The 23,385-nt window shown below is 43.0% G+C and overlaps 1 pseudogene; it reads left to right on the top strand.

Annotated features, from left to right (window-relative positions):
- Positions 1-9,082: 9,082 nt before the first annotated feature.
- Positions 9,083-12,448, top strand: LOC142099978 (UAP56-interacting factor-like; annotated as a pseudogene).
- The last annotated feature ends 10,937 nt before the right edge of the window (positions 12,449-23,385 follow it).

Here is a 23,385-nt window from a genome sequence, read left to right as displayed (position 1 = left end):
GACTTCTCATCCATTGCATCTCCCATTGTGGCCTTAACTCGGAAAGGGGCTAATACTAAGCAATGGTCATCTGAGGCTCTCCAAGCCTTTCAAATCCTCAAAGAGTCCTTCTCGTCTGCTCCCATTCTGCGACAACCTGATGTGACACTCCCCTTCTTCCTAGAAGTAGATGCCTCTAATGTGGGCTTAGGAGCTATTCTCTCCCAACGCTCGGAGCAACAAAAATTACATCCTTGTGCCTTCTACTCTCGGGGTCTTCTGCCCGCAGAGAAAAACTATACTATCGGGGACAAGGAGTTGCTGGCCATCAAAGCTGCATTAGAGGAATGGAGATACTTGTTGGAAGGAGCTCGCCATCCGGTGACGATCTTCACGGATCATAAGAACTTGTCATATTTGCAATCTGCTCAATGCTTGAACCCTCGTCAAGCAAGATGGTCTCTTTTCTTTTCCCGTTTTGAATTAATTATAACCTTCAAACCAGCTGCTAAGAACAAGAAAGCTGACGCTCTATCTCGAGCTTTTGTGACGTCCTCTGATGTAGAAGAGGTTCCCAACCATGCTATTCTAGACCCCAAATGTATTTCTCTGGCTGCTTCATCCACCAAAATGCTACCATTTGGGAAGACCCTCGTGCCTCCTACTCTGAGGAGGAAAATCCTTTCGTGGTTCCATGCCTCTCGTTTTTCTGGACACGCCGGTGAACATAAGACCTTTGAGATTCTCTCTCGTAGTTACTGGTGGCCTTCAATGAGGAGAGACGTCAAAGAGTTTATTGCTTCCTGTGATTTATGTTCTCAGTTCAAATCCTCCCGCAGAACTCCAGCAGGGTTGCTGCGACCACTACCCATTCCGTCCAAGCCTTGGACCCATATTAGTATGGATTTCGTTACTGATTTGCCACCAAGTAAGAATCACAATACTATTTGGGTAGTGGTAGACAGATTTTCGAAGATGGCTCATTTCGTCCCTCTGTCCGGTTTACCTTCCTCGTCTACTCTGGCTGAACATTTCATTAAAGAAATCTTCCGCATCCATGGATGTCCGTCTGAGATTGTGTCAGATAGAGGAGTACAATTCGTTTCCAGATTCTGGCGGGCCCTTTGTAAAACCTTGGGCATACGATTAGCACTCTCATCGTCTTACCATCCGCAATCTAACGGACAAACGGAACGAGTCAATCAAGATCTTGAGACTTTTATTAGGATGTTCTCTTCAGCCAACCAAGACAACTGGGTAGAATTGCTCCCTTGGGCTGAATTCGCCCATAACAACATGTACCATGAGTCATCATCCAAAACTCCATTCTTTGTGGTCTACGGTCACCATCCGTCTTTTCCGGAATTTCCTGCCCTCCCGCCCACCCAAGTTCCTGCTGTGGAGACTGCTTGTCAAACCTTCAAAAATATCTGGTCTCAGGTCAAAACCTGTTTAAAGAAGACATCTAATAAATATAAGTCTTTCGCAGATAAGAAGAGGCGGGCTATTCCACCACTAAAAATTGGAGATCGTGTCTGGTTATCTACCAAAAATATTCGTTTGAAGGTTCCATCTATGAAATTCGCCCCTCGTTTTATTGGTCCATATAGGATCATTCAAGTTATCAATCCAGTATGTGTTAAACTTCTTCTTCCTAAGAATCTTCGGATTTCCAATGCCTTCCATGTGTCCTTGCTCAAACCTCTCATCATCAACCGTTTCTCGACTCCTCCCTCAGCACCGCAGCCAGTTCAAGTTCATCAGGAGGAGGATTTCGAGATTACTGAGGTATTGGATGCAAAAATTTCGCGAGGAGTCCTCCGTTTCCTCGTTCATTGGAAGGGCTTTGGTCCTGAAGAGCGTTCATGGATCAAAGCTGAAGATCTTAATGCTCCTGCCCTTCTGAAGAAGTTTTATTCCAAAAATCCGGACAAGCCCGGTTCCAGGCGTTCTGTGCCCACCTTTAAAAGGGGGGGTACTGTCACTCACCGGACTGTGAGTGCTTCTTCCCGGACATTTAGGAACCGTGGCCGTCCTCCATCCTGAGGGACTGCGCATGCGCAGCCCTTTCTATTTCTCCAGTGTATGTTCCTTTAACTTAATTGGCAGATCAGGCAACCTCCCTATATTAAGCACCTGTGGTCATCACCACATTGCCTGATCTTGGAGTCTCATTCCCCATGAGTCTCTGAAGGTGTTCCTGTGTTTCCTTGTTTATTCAGCCCTGCTGATTCCTGTGGTTTCCAAACCACCTCTACCTCTGTGGTTTCCAAACCACTTCTGCTACTGTGGTTCCCATACCACTTCTACCATCTACTGTATCATCGTGACTGTGAGCTGATTCCTATCCGCTGCCTCCGTGCACTACAGTCTTCTAATCACTTCAACTCTACCATGTATCATTGGGACTGTTAGCTGATGCCTATCCGCTGCCTCCGTGCATTACAGGCTTCAACCACATCCACTCACCTGTTCATGTTTGTGACTGCCAGCTGATTCCTATCCGCTGCCTCCGTGCACTACAGGCTTCAACCTGCAACTCGCCTGTGTTTCATCATCGTGACTGTTTGGCTGATTCCTATCCGCTGCCTCCGTGCACTACAGTCTTCAACCTGCAACTCGTCTGTGTTTCATCATCGTGACTGCTAGCTGATTCCTATCCGCTGCCTCCGTGCACTACAGTCTTCAACCTGCAACCCGTCTGTGTTTCATCGTGACTGTTTGGCTGATTCCTATCCGCTGCCTCTGTGCGCTTCAGTCTTCAGTCCTTGTCTACTCTCCGTGATCATCTGTTCCAGTTCAACTCTGCTCCGGTGTCCCATCGTTACTGCACCTGCTGGTTGCTATTGGTTACCTCCGTGTTCCCGCAGAGACCCGCTGCTGTTACTTCTCAGCGCTACTCATCCATCTACTGCTGATCCGCTCTCCACGCCTTCCTGTGTTCCCTGCTGGTCTACCTACCTGTGCGCTGCACCTGCTAGACCCCTGCTTCACCCATCCAGGGACTTGTATCCTGCTGGCCTCCTGCCCTTCAGGTATCTCTGCACTCCTGTCTGACTGCCTTCTCCTGAACCACGGTATGCATACTTCCCATTGACTGTGCTGTGTATTGCATACCTTGCTGGACTGTGTTGGTTCTCCTCTGGAGTGTACTATCCGCTGAGTCTATTGCCATCATTGACTGTGTTATCTTATGCCGGATTACTTCAAGAGACTTTCTATATTGGCAGTGTTGTTCAGTCATTTATACATTTATATTGTGCATATTACTGTGGATCAAAGTCAAGGTGCCCGTGTATATATTGTGTTGCAGTCTCTCCCCGTGCACCTCCTCACATATATATTCAGTAGTACAACTTGCTAGTGGCAGACCACTGACTCCTGTTTACAGTTTCACCTGTTCCAGTATCCTCTCACATAGCAGTGGTACAACTTGCTAACGCAGACCACTGACTCCCCGGATACCTCCACTGGGATTCCATTCCTTCACTCTGACAGCGGTACAACTTGCTATCCGCAGACCGCTGACTCTCATCACCTCCTCGTTTCTGTTGGACATTCCTCCTCACTATAGCAGTGGTACAACTTGCTACCGCAGACCACTGACTACCTTCACATGTCCTTTGTCCATACAGTTCCTCGTGTATTACTACCTCCATATTGCCAGTGCTGCTAGTCATAGACTTTCCTGAGCATCTCATCATCTGCTATTTCCTGTTCCGTGATCACCCTGCTACCAGAGTACCATATTACCACCTATACTGCTCTGGTAAGCCTATCACCTGGTGATCCCTGGGTAAAGACTCCTAGTGCCCGTGACACAAGCACAGATCACACATACACAAGCACAACTGTCCCATACACATACAAGCACAGGATCAAACACACAGACATGTAAACTGTCACATACACAGACAAGCACAGACTCACACATACACACACACAGACATGTAAACTGTACATACACAGTCAAGCACAGACTCACACATACACACACACACAGACATGTAAACTGTCACATACACAGACAAACACAGACTCACACATACAACACACAGGCATGTAAACTGTCAAACACACAGACCAGCACAGACTCACACATACACACACATAGATATGAAAACTGTCATATACACAGACAAGCACAGACTCACACATACACAAACACACACAGGTTTAAACACACAGGCATGTAAACTGTCACATACACACTCTTACCTTCTTCTAACTTCTGCATCACACCCATGCTGGCCATGTGGGAGGAAGGGGCGGGGCCAGACTGCTGGGCAGAGAGCTGTGCTCACAAAGCAGGGGAGGGGACTGGGAGATGATTGGCAGCTACAAGCAGTAGTGGCTGGTCCCGGAAGAGGGGCCAGCCACTGTAAGCATACTGCACCACAGGCAGGACAGGGGTTTCTGAGGACTGAGAAACCCCCCCTGGGTGCGTTTCTGATATGCTCTGCATCAGATTTATAATTTGGAACACAAGATAGTTATAGACAATTACCAGACATTTGTGTCTCAGCCTTTTTAGCCTTGCCCACTTAATCCATAGTTGCACCCATCTAGACCTAGTTTTTCATTGTGGATGAATATTCATCCATGTGATCAGAACCAGATTTGCAGCAAAGACCCTTTAGTGACACCACTTTTACTCTTAAACTTTATTCTTCCTAAGTGCATATATCTATCTATATATTAATAGCATGTAGGTTAATTGGCTGCAATCAAAAATTGACCCTAGTCTCTCCCTCTCAGTCTGTCTCTCTGTGTGTGACTGTCCATAGTAGGGAATTTAGACTGTAAGCTCCAATGGGGCAGGGACTGATGTGAATGAGTTCTCTGTACAGCGCTGCGGAATTAGTGGCGCTATATAAATAAATGATGATGATGATGATGATGATGATTAGTACAACTTTTATGAGTGACTTATTTCTATGATGCTATTGTCTGAGCAGGGCACATCATATGCCAAATTAAAGGTCAGTCTGTAGATTTGAAGAAAAATATTGGCACTGTAATTGGTTGCATGGAGTTATTTTACAAGATGTCCTCCTAATATTTACATGCATTATCATTATCCTCTGGAAAATGTGACATTTGGCAAAACAGCTGTGCACCTGCTGGTTGCTGCGGAAACTGAGACAGTTAGTGACTCTCCCTGTGCACCTGCTGGGTGACCTGGAACATGTGACCTGCTGGGTGGTCTGGAAACTGACAGTTATTTTCAACCCTGCTGGGTTACCTGGAACATGTGACCTGCTGGGTGGTCTGGAAATTGTGACAGTTATTTGCAGCACTGCTTGGTGACCGGGAAAATGTGACCTGCTGAGTGGTCTGGAAATTGTGACACTTATTTGCAGCCACAAATATCATCAATGACCAGCAAAGAATACTGGGATAGGTCGGCATATATAAGCAGGGCCGCCATCAGGGGGATACAGGGGGTACCCTTGTACCGGGCCCGGGCTCACCAGGGGGCCCGGCGGCACACTCTTACCAGGGGGCCCGCTATCTTCAGTCTGGCTGTCACTGTGACAGCCAGACTGAAGACAGCAGCGAAGACGCCAGGGCTAAAGGACTTCCTTAAGCCTTAACTTCCGCAGTGGAACGCATCCACCAACAGGAAGTTCCAAATACCGAACCTCCTGTTGGTGGAACGCATATGCGTTCCACTGCGGGAGTTAAGGTCTGCAGTGTCTCTCTCCCTCCCTCTCCCCTAATACTATATATATATATATATATATATATATATATATATATATATATATATATATATATACACGTGTAAAAAGTTATTATATATGTATCTATATATATATATACATGTGTGTAAAAAGTGATCTATATATATATATATATATATATATATATAAAAACACATAATCATTTTTTTTTACATAAAATATATATTATATATTATAGTGATTATATGTGTGTGTATATATATATATATATATATATATATATATATATATATAATCACATTTTACACACATTTTATATTTATTGTTATATATATATATATATATATATATATATATATATATATATATATATAAATATTAGGGCCCCCCTTAACTTACCTTTCAATCGCCTAAGTCTGACCCCCTTCATGGAAGAGAGCGTCCAGGGAGGGAGCTGGATCGTGACCACAAAAGGTAAGGGGGGTTTTTTTCTACAGGATTTTTTTTTTTCATTGCCTTGGGCCCCCTTTTTCCCTGGGCCCCCAGGCACCTGCCCATCGTGCCAAGTCGGAAAGATGGCCCTGGTTCATGATGGGGGTCATCGGGCAGGGTCATGGGGGAGGGGGGGTCATCGGGGGCGGCCCTGCCTGCTTCATTGTACTGGGCCCCACGATTTCTGATGGCGGCCCTGTATATAAGACACAGTTAGGTGTGGATGATTAACTAGGTGTGCTAGTTAAACTCTGGTAATGAGAAAGCAGAACAGCAGCACCTCTGGAGGATCACAGGTACTGCAGGGTAATATGGACACAGAGACACAAGGCAGATCATAGCAGGTTTGTGAACTTCTGATCTCCTGGGATTTTTACACACAATAGTCTCTAAATTATGCAGAGAATGGTTCTCAAAACAAAAACTATCCGGTCTGTGGCAGTTCTGTAGGTGTAAATGCCATTTTAATGAGAGAGATCAGAGCAGAATGACCAGCCTGGTTCCAGCTCACAGGAAGGCGACAGTAACTCAAATAACCATCGGTGGTACGCAGAAGAGCATCTCTGAACACACAGCATATCCAACCTTTAAGTGGATGGGCTACACCGGGTTCGACATCTGTCAGCTTCTCAACCTTTTGGCTAAGATGAAGTGCAGTTCTGGCAGGGGCTGGGGGCTGGGTAGCAGCGTTGAAAGCCCGGGACTACTGTGCCCCCGGAGTGGCAACCCAGGGTGCCATGGTTCACAGGTCTTGCACCGTAACACGTGATTTTGTTGGCACCTAGCACATTATACCACTTTCATCTTACGCACCTCCTTCCTCTTTGCTTTAGCTTTTTCACCTTCTTGGTCACTTTCCCTTCTTTTTTTTGCTTTAAATTTTTTAGGGGTACAGGTATGGGCTCTGCATTCCCAGAAGATCTAGGGGGAGCTGTGTGGCTCTGATGTTTCAGCCCCCTGAATCCCACCAATGCCCTTCCTTCAGGGGGAATGGGCAAGAAGTCGTGCCCTGGTTGAAGCTTCTGCCGATCCCAGGGACAAAGGGATAACAAGAGTCTTCACACGCCCTAGCCTTGCGGCGAAGGGCATGTGAAGACCCCCTATGGGACCCTTTGGTCTCAAGGGTTGGGGATTAGAGCCTTTTCTCTTTATAGAAGGGCCAGTATCGGACCCTCTTGTGCACTTTTTTGGGTTTTGCACTTTTTTTCCACTTTTGGGCAGGAAAGCACTGTTCCCAGGCTTTCAATAAAAAAAAATAATGTGACAGCTACGAACAGGAAACTGAGGCTGCAGTGGACACAGGATCACCAAAATGATCAGTGGAAGATTGGAAAACCATTGTCTGGTCTAACGAAGCCCAATCTGCCCTGCAACATGCGGATGGTAATGTTACAATTTGCCGTAACTGATATGAATTCATGGATCCATCCTGCCCTGTGACAATGGTGCAGGCTGGTGGTGTAATAGTGTGGGGAATGTTTTCATTATCATATTAGGCTCATTAATAACAATTGTGCATCAAATACCCAAAGTCTACCTGAGTATTGTTGTTGCCCGTGTGCATCCCTTTATGGCCACAGTCTACCCATCTTCTAACAGCTACTTCCAGCAGGATAACGCCCATGATCACAGAGCACACGTCATCTCAAGCTGGTTCCACGAACATGACAATGAGTCCAGTGTACTACAATGGCCTCCACAGTCACCAGATCTCTCGATTCAATAAATCACCTCTGGCATTTTGTAGAACTGGAGATTTCCACCATTAATGTGCAGCCAACAAATCTGCAGCCACTGCGTGATGCTGTCATGTCACCATGGAACAGAATCTCTAAGGAAAGTTTCCAGCACCTTGTAGAATCCACACCACAAATATATCGGGCTGTTCTCAGGCAAAGGTTTTCCTACCCAATACTAGAAAGTCGTACCTAATAAAGTCTCCACTGAACTGAGTGTATAAATATACACTGTCAGGCGCCGTCCCCGCACTGTCAGGAAGTGCCAGGGATGGGCGCCTTTGTCCTCTGACTCCTCACGTCCCATTACTAGGCAATGGGACGCGTCTATGCCCGACAGTCGCCGGCGCATGCGCAGAGCCGCGGCGTTCTAATTGCTAGGCAACGGGACGCTCAGTTCTGCTTTCTGTCGGCGGCCAACAATGAGGCATCATCCTTCTCTATTTAAGGAAGACTCTGGCACCCTTGACTCTGGCACCAGAAGGGTGCCAGAATTTCAAGGTTTCCCCTGTGCTCGAGCTCCATATATATATATCTATCTGCTCCTGACTGTTCTTGGTATTGACCCGGCTTGCCTGACCCTTCTTTGGATTTCCCGAGGACTTGGATCTTCTGGTTTGACCTCGGCTTCCCTGACTTCGCCTCTGCCTTGCTCTCTTGTTCTATTTTCCCGCACGGTGCCGACCCGGATTGTACGACTTCGCCTACCTCTTCACCTCTCTGGTAGCTACCTGGGAGGGCCGCGACCTGCGTGCCTCTGCCGCGAAATCCAAACCTACTTGCGGGGGTTCCTGGTCAAGACCAAGGGCACGTTTACACTCCGCACCTCCCGATGTAGCGGTGCCAATACCAGAGGGTGGGTCTATTCTCACGGCCAGCCTGACATACACACATAGCAAAACACTAAACAGTTCTTTCCTAAAAGCACTGGTCTTTGGCTTTAGCGAAGCATTTATTTTTACCTTAGATATATATAAAAATATAACAGCAAAATTACGCTTTCCAATTTAGAGGCTCCTTTAAATATGTCGCAGTCAGACTTACAACTTACTTCTCTGCATTTTTGTCTTTTATAACTTTACCGTGCTGGATGACACACATATAAAAAAGCACATTTTTTTCCGGGTGAATAAAAAGGTTTTTTTTTATTGGCTGCGCAGAATAAACTTAAAGAGAAGTGCTCTCCTAATGGCAGCTCATAAGCCCCTCTATCTCCGAAGACAAAGAGATTCTTATTCAGGTAAGTAGGACAGTGCCAATAAATTTGAGGTAGCTTATGCAAGTTAGGCATTAATGAATGTCATCTTCTGTTTTGTCATGAAAAAAAGATCTTTCTCCTGCTAAAGGAGACTGATTTAGATTATGAATGGCTACAGTGATTTGCAAAAATGGCTCCAGAGAGATAGAGCAAGACTCCATATACTCATGACACTTCTGGTTTCTGCCCTTTTTGTTGAAAATTAATTTGTCCTGTGGGTTATTGGATTCCAGCTCAGCCAATGTATATTGCTCAGTCATCACAAATTTACTTAAAATTTAGTGGAGCTGAAGTTCATTCCACAAGACTGAAAAGTCTAAAGTTGAAAGCCTCTAAAAAATCTCTCTCCAAGTGTTACCACGGGGATGAGAAGGGAAATGGGTTTGCAATCTCAAAATGTTATGCATAAAGTTTAGTACGTTTTTTCTCCCGGTTTGAAGCATGTCAGGCTGACAAATCAGACGTACGTTGTAAGTCACTCACTAATGATACATTGGATAGAGGAGACTCCAGTTGTCTAGAAACGACCTCTGACTGTCTTGAAAATAACATCATGATTGACAGATAATTCATCCAATCAGGAGGTCCCGGGAGCATGGCCAGACTGGAGGGAATACAAGGGAAGAAGTTTGGAGATGTGTCTTAGACTAAGTTAAAAGGGCTGTATCCAAGTATCCAAAATAATGAGAAAAGCACATAACAATTATTATTATCCTTTATTTATATAGCACCGATATATATTCTGCAGCGTTGTATAGTATGGGAACATTCATAGACACAGAACCAATCAGGAGCCAATTAAACAACCTGTATGTCTTTTTCGACACCAGTTAATCTCACTGAGCTAGCTCACGCTCTTATTTATTTATAAAATATTTTACCAAGCAGAATTACATTGTTACCTCTTGCTTATTTTCAAGTATGTCCTGGGCACAATATATGCAGTTTGTCTGTTTGCAGGAAAAAAAACAATCATCCGTTACAATTACACAGGTTTTTAACATGAAATGAAAGACACTTTGGAATATGTTAGGATTTAGGCAGATATAGCAGCCTCTGGTATATTATTCCAGTGGGCCTCTTCTTTTTCCCAGTAGGCAAAAGAAGAGTGACCTGGATTGTTTATTGAACTTACCATCAGCAGATTTCTGGAAGTAGATCTAAGGTGATAAGTGATAAGGTGATATTTGCTGCCTGATAGGATTTATGTGTGTTGGAAACAGAACCAGGTGAGTTATAACACAGTGTCAAGTATACAAAAGCATTGTCACTGCTATTAACATCTGATACACAGACATGAGTTGTGTATTTGTTACTTGTCGGTGCTGTGTTTGCATTTGATATATTGTTGCATAGGCAGAATTAATTGAATTACTGAGACTGTATGTTGTCCTCGTGTTTGTGCGGGTTTCCTCTGGGTGCTCCGGTTTTCTCCCACACCCCAAAAACTTACTAGTGGTTTCATTGGCTGTTGACAAAATTAACCCTATTCTGTGTGTGTTAAGGAATTTAGAATGTAAGCTCCAATGGGGCAGGGACTGATGTGAATGAAAAATATTCTCTGTACAGCGCTGCGGAATCAGTGGCACTATATAAATAAATGATGAGGATGAGGATGATGAAACCAGCAATTAAAATCCTGTTTTGCGATGGTTAATTAACAGGAAAAGTGACATGTAACAGTTATTGTAAAAACTACAAGCATTACGTATTGGATAACTTAGTATAAAGGTTGTGTGGACAATCCAGGTAGGGAACTATTGAAGAGAGGTTTAAAGTAATTGTATTGACTAGTGTTGGTCAGCTAACATTGCATCATATAATTACAGACTGGTAGCTTTGTGTTTAGAAAAGCACAGCAATACAATATATAGATAAGAGAGAGTGGTCTGTCCATTCTGATTGGATACATTAAAACGCACCTTTTCAAGCTCGCCTACCCTACCACCGTCTAACCATCTTATCCATCACCTCCTCTTCCTAGTCTGCCATCTAAATTTTTCTCCGTTGTTCCTACTGTCTCTCAACACCCCTCCCTTTAGAATGTAAGCTCTTGCGGGCAGGGTCCTCTCTACCTATTGTCCCACGTCTGTCTACTGACACCCTCGTACATCCTGTCATGTCTTTTGCTGCACTTTCTGTGAGTCTTCATAGGATTGCTCACTCACATCTGAGCTACTTATGTGTATTACCTCATCTATTTGTTACTCGCTTCTGTATCCGGCACTGCAGAATTGGTGGCGCCTTCTAAATAAATACATAATAATAATACAAATAATAATAATAATAATAATAATAATAATAATAATACATAATGTAAGGAATTTACCCCATACTGGAGATTCTCAGCAGTGGCAGGACTGTACACACCATAAACACAAGCACCATTAGCTTCTGGAATACTGGGAGGACACAATACAATTCAATAATACAAAGCACATCTAAGTACTTCTGCTGGCAACAGCAACAAGGGCTGAGGAGCAACAGCTGATTGTAGCCCTTATATACTCCTCACTCCTCATTTTGTAGATTTAAATATTGCAGTAGAATGTGAAATACGAGTAACGCCACCCACATGCGGTCAAATGTGGTCATTCAGCCAGTTTGCCTAGAGAATGGGTCTATGTCAATTGTGGCCAAAAACATGTATTGTCGTAGTAAAGCGTGGAAATTTTGGGATTGTGTTTTAGTAGGTCAGTTGGCCGTCTGGTCCCCCGTACATTGAGTGATGTCAAGGTGACTGAAAACCAGGAAACTAACACACCTCATCCTATATGGCCAGTCTAAGGGTTAAACTTAGGACCAGCAATCGAATTACTGAAGTGTACTATTAAGAAATACAAGTTTGACACGTCTCTGGATGACATCATGAAGATGACCAAGCAACTACAAAACAATGAGCTTCTCAATGGGAGAGCACAGATAAGTTCATCCCAACAATTTAGGAGCAACTGGGGCAAGTGGGATGCTCTGCACCAGACAGGTGCTGGAAAAATGAGAGGGCATGAAATGACAGAGCACACATATGGTTAAAAAACAGGCCAATCAATGCCAAAAATGGCATCTTGGAATGGTGTCAGGGACTTTAAGCATCCTCCACTTAATGTGAGGAATTCAGCTGGTCAACTCCAGCCTTCCAGGTGAAGAACCAACTTTTCAAAACCCTGCATAGATATTACTTCAACGGCGATTATTCTCAATCAAGCAAATCTAGAAGGGGACTGAGGATGAAGCAGCAGAGAGACACCCAACAAGCCACATAGATCCGTAGGAGAGGTTCCGACTACAATGGATGAACCTGGAGAACTGCTGATACTGGACTAACTCACGGAGGACTTCAATGCACAGCGGTGGTATTCTGAGATGGTCAACCGATAACCCTTCTGGGGTAGAAAATACATGAACCAGTCCAGGGAAGAATTACAATTATCACCTTTGAATTCTGTAAGATGATGCTGATATAAGAAAAAGTGAAAGCATAAAACGAGAAACATCTAAACCTACATTAGAATATACAATTGTCCCAATATCCAATAAACCACTTTTAGAACAGTCATATGACTTTCCAGAACTGCATGTTCTGTTTGTGCAAAGGGTTATTTTAAAGTTGGTGTAAGTTTACCCTGACATTATATAAAGGCTATCTTTAATTTTCACTGTGAAAAAAAAGTGAAAATTCATGCAATGGGCTCTTCTTGACCCGTTATTTGGCAATATAGCATGCCTTCCTGCAGGGGCGCACACAGGATTGTCACGGGGGGGGTTTCGCCCCCCACGACCCAAAAAAAAGAAACACGAGAGAGCTACTGCGCATGCGCCCGTTTCGGCAGCAAGCACTGTATTATACAGCAGCCGCGGCGCTGTCAAAGAAGCGACCGCAGCGGTGCTGTATACAATAGTTAGCGGAAGGGGGGTTTCTGGAGACTCAGAAACCCCCCCCTGCGTGCGCCACTGATCCTGATTGTTGTTAATTAATCTAAATTTTAATTCTACCATGGTACAAGATAGAAGAAGCAAATGTCGGATTGTTTACCGAAGGCCTAAAGTGTGTTTTGTTTTTGTTTTAATTTTTTAGGGTTTTGTGAAGAATTAGGTTCAGTCCGAATTCTTATGTTAATAATATTATTTTAAATAAAAACAAGAAATTTGTAAACAAAAAGAAAAAGTTACCCAGATTTTTATTTCAGTGACAGTTACGACTAATGTTTTCTAAGTCAATCTATTTATTAACGGTTATAGTATTATTTGTTCTTCATTTATTTTCTAAAATATTTTTTTTTGTATGCGATCTGATGTACGTATTCAACACTGTGTTGTGTCTGTTAACGCATGACAAGTAAAGTTTAAGCAGATCGTACCTATGCCTCAAATTTAAATAGAAACGCATCTCGAGATCCGTTCGGATTTGAGTATAGGCGGAATTACGCTCAAGTGCTGCTCTCTTTTTTTTTTTTCAACCGCAAGTTGTGCGCGGAGATGAATAAGCCCTAAACGTACGGGAGAGAATGCACCGCGTTACTGGGTTTTGCGACACACCGCACGTTCAGCTGTCATAAAATGGCCGCAGGATTGTCAGCTTGTTGTTCCACACAATTACAGATACATCATCGCGCTGGCACTTAAATGAAAAACCACAAATGAATTACTTGATGATCGGCCAAGTCCAGCTGCCCGCTCACCGTCATGGCTGAGAGCACTTCCCAATTCATTTGTTTTGCTCCATTGTGGTTTAAAGACCTCTCATAACAGCCTCACTTAGGAACCCCCCACAGAATGTGACATGATTAAGCTCCGCTCACGTCCCCGGATACCACAGATATTTTATTGCTTTAAACGGAAACAAAGCAGATTTTTTAATGGAATTTTTCACATAATGTTTTCATTTAAAACATTTTTTTTACTATAAATTGCTAACTTGTTCTCTTATGTACGTGTTTAAGGTGTCATGGTTGCTATTGCTTTCTATCAGGGTTGGACATGTACCAACATACTACAGAGGAAGAGATAAAAGGACCACTAAATATAATGAAAAGCATATGTTGTTGACTTCAATAAATGGCAAAATTGGATTATAATTAGCATTTTACATTAAAACAAATATATATATTTTATTATTATTCTCCTTAAAGTATACTTGTCACCTACAGACCATGGAGGGAGCTAATCTGCAATCTGAATCAATAAACATGAGCAACAGTGATGTCACTGGTTCCTAGTGACTGGATAGGCTGCATTTTCAGTGATGTCACTGGTTCCTAGTAAATGGATAGGCTGCATTCCCAGTGATGTCACTGGTTCCTAGTGACTGGATAGGCTGCATTCTCAGAGATGTCACTGGTTCCTAGTGAATGGATAGGCTGCATTCTCAGTGATGTCACTGGTTCCTAGTGAATGGATAGGCTGCACTCTCAGTGATGTCACTGGTTCCTAGTGAATGGATAGGCTGCACTCTCAGTGATGTCACTGGTTCCTAGTGAATGGATAGGCTGCACTCCCAGTGATGTCACTGGTTCCTAGTGAATGGATAGGCTGCATTCTCAGTGATGTCACTGGTTCCTAGTGAATGGATAGGCTGCATTCTCAGTGATGTCACTGGTTCCTAGTGACTGGATAGGCTGCACTATCAGTGATGTCACTGGTTCCTAGTGACTGGATAGGCTGCATTCTCAGTGATGTCACTGGTTCCTAGTGACTGGATAGGCTGCACTCTCAGTGATGTCACTGGTTCCTAGTGAATGGATAGGCTGCATTCTCAGTGATGTCACTGGTTCCAAGTGAATGGATAGGCTGCACTATCAGTGATGTCACTGGTTCCTAGTGACTGGATAGGCTGCATTCTCAGTGATGTCACTGGTTCCTAGTGAATGGATAGGCTGCATTCCCAGTGATGTCACTGGTTCCTAGTGAATGGATAGGCTGCATTCTCAGTGATGTCACTGGTTCCTAGTGACTGGATAGGCTGCATTCTCAGTGATGTCACTGGCTCCTAGTGAATGGATAGGCTGCACTCTCAGTGATGTCACTGGTTCCTAGTGACTGGATAGGCTGCACTATCAGTGATGTCACTGGTTCCTAGTGACTGGATAGGCTGCATTCTCAGTGATTTCACTGGTTCCTAGTGAATAGATAGGCTGCATTCTCAGTGATGTCACTGGTTCCTAGTGACTGGATAGGCTGCATTCTCAGTGATGTCACTGGTTCCTAGTGAATGGATAGGCTGCATTTCCAGTGATGTCACTTGTTCCTAGTGAATGGATAGGCTGCACTATCAGTGATGTCACTGGTTCCTAGTGACTGGATAGGCTGCATTCTCAGTGATGTCACTGGTTCCTAGTGAATGGATAGGCTGCATTCCCAGTGATGTCACTGGTTCCTAGTGAATGGATAGGCTGCATTCTCAGTGATGTCACTGGTTCCTAGTGACTGGATAGGCTGCATTCTCAGTGATGTCACTGGCTCCTAGTGAATGGATAGGCTGCATTCCCAGTGATGTCACTGGTTCCTAGTGAATGGATAGGCTGCACTCTCAGTGATGTCACTGGTTCCTAGTGAATGGATAGGCTGCATTTCCAGTGATGTCACTTGTTCCTAGTGAATGGATAGGCTGCACTATCAGTGATGTCACTGGTTCCTAGTGACTGGATAGGCTGCATTCTCAGTGATGTCACTGGTTCCTAGTGAATGGATAGGCTGCATTCCCAGTGATGTCACTGGTTCCTAGTGAATGGATAGGCTGCATTCTCAGTGATGTCACTGGTTCCTAGTGACTGGATAGGCTGCATTCTCAGTGATGTCACTGGCTCCTAGTGAATGGATAGGCTGCACTCTCAGTGATGTCACTGGTTCCTAGTGACTGGATAGGCTGCACTATCAGTGATGTCACTGGTTCCTTGTGAATGGATAGGCTGCATTCTCAGTGATGTCACTGAATCCTAGTAAATGGATTGACTGCATTGTCATTAATATACAGCTTATAAGGAGACTGTCTGTGCTATGAGTAGGCAACGGGTGCACTTCAAGAAATGCAAACTAAAAATGAATACAAAACATTAATAATGTTCCTATTCAGCTCCAGTACAACATTCCATTTCTACTTTTGACTTTGTAGTCTTTAAACTTCCACATTTGTACTTTCATAACCCATCCTGTGTCTATTTCACTGGCCCTTTTTGGGGGTTCAATGCGTCATTGTTCTGTAACAAACGACAAAACTGCAGTGTGGACATTCCAGTCTCATAAATCTTATCCCAGAGACGTTTTGCGGTCTTATGCGAAGCCTATTTGTTTCTGGGAAGATTTATGAGAGGCTTGTAAGATATGCATCTTATCTTTTTCCATCTACAGCTTAAAAGAAGATGATCTTTAATCTGTGAGTGGCACAATTTGGATTCCCAGATCATCCGACTTAAAAAAATTATTAATCGCAAATGTGTAAGTCAGGAGGAAAACATATCTGTGTGAGAGGTGCGCTGTGTAACGCACAAAACAGGCACAGAAACACAACATATGGCCTGAAAAGACTAATCGCTTGTTATCGTGATATAAACACAGGGCTTTTTATCAACCAGGTGCAATCTGAACGTGGTTAGTCAGGAATTAAAGCAATCTCTGCATACTGTAGTCTCAGCTGATTGATGCAAGAAGTTTACAGACTAAAACCCAGAATGTATTACAATTTAAGAACCTTTGAGCCAAAAGCTGTGGCTTAGAAAACAATTGAAAGTGGCAGGCCACAGTCTAACGTTACAAGCTGTCTCTCTGCAAAGACTGCATCTCCAGGCTTCAAACCAATGGGGCTGGAGTTGAAAGACACATGTACTCTGAATCAAGGAATCAATTGAACACTTAATGGACAATTAGGTGAACAGCTGTAGGACTATCAAGGACCCATCTGTACACAGCTCAAGCAGTTTCGTGACATAGAGGGGGGGGGGGCACCAAAATACATCGCTTCAGGGCATCAGTTTCTATTATAAAATGTCCCTTTCATTTCAGATTTAATGTTAATAGAGTATTCTTCTCATTACAAACTTTAACACGTGTACAACATTATGGAAATTGCTCCTGTCATTTGTCAAGTTACCCGCCCTGGTGCAGATCAATAAATATCTCCGTTTTGTTGTTAATATAGATAAATTTTGGCATTTAATTAAGGTATAGAAAAACGCTGCTACATTTATTTTCAGCCGACGCTGACCTTTTCTTTTCCGCATTAACAGCGGGGACAAACTCAGTGACATCCGTCAGTTAGAAGCTAATGTTAGCGGTCAGGGGGCTTTTAACAATTTTTCTTTTTCCAAGCTGCTACTTTGTAACCCATTTAAAGCCAACAATTGACATATTTGCTGATGTGAAGATTCTTTAATTTTTCAGTTTGTGCCTTAATGACAATCGCGATTGTTACTTGTGCAATTGAGATGCAATACGTTTATAGTCATCGTTTTACAGTGACGGTGCTTGTTTACCAGTATAAAATAAATTTATATCATTAGTGCTGATTGTGATGTTTTGAGTGCACAATTTAAATAAAGTTGTGCTATTGTATTTTGGTGCCTTCCATGTTTGTTTGTTTTTTTGTTCTATTCTTTTAGACAGTGGATATAACTCTGCAATCTGCCATTTTTGCCCCTGGCAAAGTCCATAACTCTCTTAAACACTTCAGTTGTAACGATCCTGGAATACACAGCGCGGGCCTTGCCCCCGGGCACCAGAGAGATTATGTCCACTTTGACATGATAAACAGTTCTGTCTTTCTTGGGTGTTACGCCTCTTACTGGCCAATGGTTCTCCTGGGAGCAAAGAGGTTAAAATACTGTTCCCCAGGCAACTGTCATTTGGGGTAATTAATGTTGTATTTAATGTTAAAAGATGAACTAGGGAAATAATTGTGTTTCTTTTACTTGTATACACCAGAGTTTTGTTCCTACTTCCTCCCTTTATTTCAACAATCAAGAGAAGGACACAACCACCGTACATGTGAAATCTGAAATATAAATCACCATAATTAAAGATAATGAATTAAAATTTAAAAAAATGCAAAATGTTCTCTTTGATAATCCAAGGTTTTGCTGTTCCTGGAACGGAGCATTTGCCCTATGAATTGCTCATTTGCCGGGCTGGCTCATGATTATGACATCATATTAGGGGACTACAACCAATTGTGGGCATTGTTTAGAAGAGGCTGCTATTTTTGCAGGATGAATATAACATACTTGCCAACTCTCCCAGAAAGTCCGGGAGACTCACGAAATTCAGGTCAGTCTCCCGGACTCCCGGGAGAGCTGACATTTCTCCCGAATCCCACAATCCCCTTGGCGAATCGCGTCATTTTGGCCCCGCACCCGCGACACTGAAAGTAGGCAAGTATGGAATATAAGCATTAACAATTCAAAATACCCTATACAAATGTGGTCACATCCAGTGGTTGAAGTGTGTGTGGGAGGTGTATACGGTGGAATACCATTCCTCTCCGCTGGTAACCACATCTCATTTCCATATCCAAGATTTTTCCCATGCTGCCCCCCAGCACTGGAACGATCTCCCTCGTTCTTTTAGACTATCACCCTAGTCTGTATAGCTTCAAAAGGTCATTGTTAATCCACCTGTTTATAAAATCCTACCAGTCCCCCACTTAACCATCTCACATGTAGTATACCTCCTGAAAATAATCCAACAGAAAAGAATAAAAAAGAAACAAAACAGGTAGAAGAATTAGTACATGATGGTTGACGTAAGGAGGACCTTAAGGTCAATTAAGTTCTGGCATTTCTACGGTACTCGATTCGGATCCCTTAGTATATTGGACCAGCAGCTCGGAGTGGTGAATCTAGTTTTGTACCTTTAGGAAAAACATGATAAACCCACAAACTACAAATAAGACACAGGGTATATTTACTAAACCGCGGGCTTGAAAAAGTGGAGATGTTGCCTATAGGAACCAATCAGATTCTAGGGCCTGATTCATTAAGGATCTTAACTTCTTATTTCAGTCTCCTGGACAAAACCATGTTACAATGCAAGGGGTGAAAATTAGTGTTCTGTTTTGCACAGAAGTTAAATACTGACTGTTTTTTCATGTAGCATACAAATATCAACTTTAAATTTCAGTGTACAAATAAGCTATCAAGTATTTGTGTGCTACATGAAAAAACAGCCAGTATTTAACTTCTGTGCAAAACAGAATACTAATTTGCACCCCTTGCATTGTAACATGGTTTTGTCCTGGAGACTGAAATAAGAAGTTTCTTAAGTTAAGATCCTTAATGAATCAGGCCCCTAGTTATCATCTATTTAGTAGATTCGACAAAATGACAGTTAGGGGGAATTCAATTGACCACAGGTTGGGTTTTTTTATACCGATTTAAGTCATTTTTAACGCAGTTTTCACTAATTTTAGAGCGGGTTAACTTTACCCAATATTCAATTAAATTTTTAATGCAGTTTTCTTTTTGCACAAAAGGTCCTATCGGGGACAAGTAGAAGATCCGTTGAAAGTATAGGGAGGGAGGGAGACGCGTTAAAAGCTATTCAATTGTTTTTTGACGCGGCGCGATAAACTGTCAAATCTCCATTTTTATCTCGCGCCTCTCATGGCTGTGCAAAAAATTAAAAACATAAGAAAACTATTTGAAACTATGTAATAATGTAAAAAAAAAAAAAAAGATAAATTATGTTTATCAGTAATGCATAACTTGAAAAAGGTGATTTTCTTTTACAAAAAGCATGTAAAAAAAAATAAAATTCAGAAAAATAATATACACACTAATCACTAATGAATATATTTATGTATGTTATATGTACTAATATGTATGTACTAATGTGTTTTGTCATTGTATAGATGATTGTATAGTAAAAAAAAAAAAAAAAAAAAAGGAAACATAAAAATATACTAAAAAAGTACTGTATGTAGATATTATAAAATAGAAAGGCTGTGTAATGCAATAAAATGCATTTGTTTTTATTATAGATGACCGTGTTAAACCCTCCCCTTCACTCCCCAAAAAATTTGCAAGCACCAATGATTAACGCACAGGGGGCAGCGTTACCTGTTTTAGAATTGAATTGCAGGATTTTTTACGCGGCCGTAGCTAAAAACGGTCACGCCAGTGGGTCAAAACTCGCGTGGATATTTATTTTTTTAACCCGGCAGAAAAAAAACCTGCGGCCAATTGAATTCCCCCCTAGAATCTGATTGGTTGCTATAGGCAACATCACCACTTTTTCAAACCCGCAGTTTAGTAAATATACCCCACAATCTTCACTAACAATCCTCGGAACAATGGTCACAGTTCACCTCAGCTTTGTGCTGTCTCCGTAATTTTACAGCAAAGACATCAATATCCGCTATCAATAGCGCTTCCCCTCTTCAATTGTCAGATCTACATTAAACTGAAACATAAAAATGATCCTAACTTATTGAAATATTATCCCAAGGCTCTGCCAGAGATCAAAACCTGTCATTCACAATCCCATTATTTTCTCAGTACAGGTGGAAACGGTTACAAATCAAAGCTCTTAGTCGTGACTAAATTCTGCTCCAGCGGACTGTGAGGAAAATCATTTCTCTTGCTCCCAAATTTCTTAGGATCATCTGCCAGCTAATTTTCAAATCCTCTGACTTATACAATAATAATGTTTCATTTAAAGAGGAATGAACTTGTAGGTGTTATTTTGCAGGCTGTATAGTACCAAAGGGAGGTTCACAACAAGTTACACAGTGAAAGGGACCTGTGACATCAGGGGAAAACACAGGATTTGTAGAGGGGGGTTTCCACACCACGCCGCCAGTGGGCGTGACAAACATGCATGGGGGCGTGGCTATAATATTAGACAGTGCTTGGCTGCTCTCCAACTCTTCCTATCCCCATACTATACATGGGCAATGCTGCGTGCACTACTGTTAGGTGCACGCAGCTCTCCCTTTTCAAGAAGAGCCGTGTGAAGCGGGGGCAGGGTCCTGCCTCCTCAATTATACAGTGCCCCAGGCTTGGAGGGGGGTTTCCAGGCACTATGAACCCCCTCCCCCCTCGGATTGCCTATGGACATGGTGTAAATAATATGCAAAAATAATTGTATAATCAAAGATGATCGTGCAATAGCCATGAGCAGATTATGTGAAAATAAAGCATAGTCGGGCACTCTAAAACGAACAAGAAATCAGTATGTTACAACATAGACATACGTAGGAGAGCTATATTGGGGTAAGCTCTCCAGACAACATCAAGGCATCTCCTGTAGGTGAGTCCCTAGTTAGTGCAGCAACAAGTGTACTCAATATGTAGCAGTTAAAACTTGCTTGAATCTCTAAGTATGCAGCAATTAACAGAGGAGGGGTCTGACTCTCGAAACACATTAGAAATCAATGAACCCAAGGTGCGATGTCTGGATAGGCAAGTTAAGGTAGATCATCATCATCATCATTTATATAGCGCCACTAATTCCGCAGCGCTGTACAGAGAACTCACTCACATCAGTCCCTGCTCCATTGGAGCTTACAGTCTAAATTCCCTAATACACACACACACACACACTCACACACACACACACACACAGATTATTTTTTAGCAGACAATTAACCTACCAGTATGTTTTTGGAGTGTGGGAGGAAACTGGAGCACCTGGAGGAAACCCACGCAAACACGGGGGACAACATACAAACTCCACACAGATAAGGCCATGGTTGGGAATTGAACTTATGACCCAAGTGCTGTGAGGCAGAAATGCTAACCACTGAGCCACCGTACTGCCCCACAATACATACAGAAGCTGTAAGAATCAGGGCCGGGGCTAAAAGATTTTCTGAGCATGGTTCAACAACCCTCAGCCTGCATAAGCAACTTCTCCGGGGTATCTTTCAAAGAAAGCCACTCAACCCTCCACCCCCAGCTCCCACCTCTTCTATCTCTAGTCAGCATTTGGTGTCTGCAGGAACCATGTCCTGGCCAGTCAGATGAGTATTATAGGTTGACCAAGGCTGGGGAGAGCGAGCTTAAGCCCATCATACTCATCCCAGAGCCCTGGGCCCAGGGGTTAAGCCACGGTACCCTCACTCTTGTCGGGCCGTGTACAAATACATTGAAATTGCCCATTAACTCTTCCCAGTCTGTATATAATGATACGAAGGGCAGGATTTACCATTAAACCTGAGCCTAGGGGTAAGGAGGTGAGAGACAACTCCTGCCCAGCACAGCACGTACGACAAACTTGATTTTTTTTTCTCATCAAAGAAAAACTAAAGAAATCAGAACATTGAACTAGTGCCACTGTATGCTGCTTTGTGAGAGGACCAAGGAACCTAGGAAATATTAGAGGGGAGGCTGATGGATAGTGTGGGGTTTAGTGTGCCATGTGTTAAGCGCCTACAGACCACAACATTGTAAATTCAGCATTGCCCTTAACACAACAGATCACTGGGAGAAAATATGTAAAGGAGACATGGGAGGAGCTTGACAACGCACATTGTGCCATAAAATCAGCAGAGACAATGTCTACGATGGCGCAAATCTCCTCTTCACACCTTTGCTCACTGGAGGGGCTTGATGACACAACTTGCATTATTACAAGATGTCCCTGCACACTTTGCAAGGCTGGCAAGCAGCCTGCGGGAGAATCGCCTGCTCTCTCGGGAGATCTCCCACTAATGCGGGAGAGCAGCCAACAATCATCATCATTTATTTACAAAGTGCCAGCATGTTCCATAGCGCTTTACAATTGGGAACAACTATGCAGTATAGAGTTGTAGTTTACACACAAGACAACACAGAATACTAAATCTACTGCTCAACACTCCCATATTAAAACAATTTGGACACAACTAGGCACTGTCTAAATTCTCCCAGGCCACACTCCCTATCCAACCATTTAATTACGTTTATCCAGATTCCATGCTAGGGAACAGTATTGGGGCTGATATTCCAAACATACAGGTGGTTACTAGAATACAGACAGAGAAGGAAACTAAATTATTTTCTTGGGCCCTATTCTTCCTTTTTGTTATCAATGGGACCACCTTCAGTTGCCCCCCCCCCCTTTCATTTGGGCAACGTGCCCCAGCCATAGTACATGCATTACCTCCTCTAAGAACATTATTACACATTCACTCTTCATCCTCACAGTTGAACTGAACAATCTCCTCTGTATATAAACGTATTCTGTTCCTCCCCGTTTATGTATAAATATGTATAAATATTGACAGTGCGACATAATCCCGCTCAGCAGCTCGGTAAATAGACCC

This window comes from Mixophyes fleayi, chromosome 8 (genome assembly GCF_038048845.1).
Source record: "Mixophyes fleayi isolate aMixFle1 chromosome 8, aMixFle1.hap1, whole genome shotgun sequence".
NCBI lineage: Eukaryota > Metazoa > Chordata > Amphibia > Anura > Limnodynastidae > Mixophyes > Mixophyes fleayi.
Note: the sequence above shows the minus strand (reverse complement) of the source record. Positions and strands in the feature narration are given on the sequence as shown.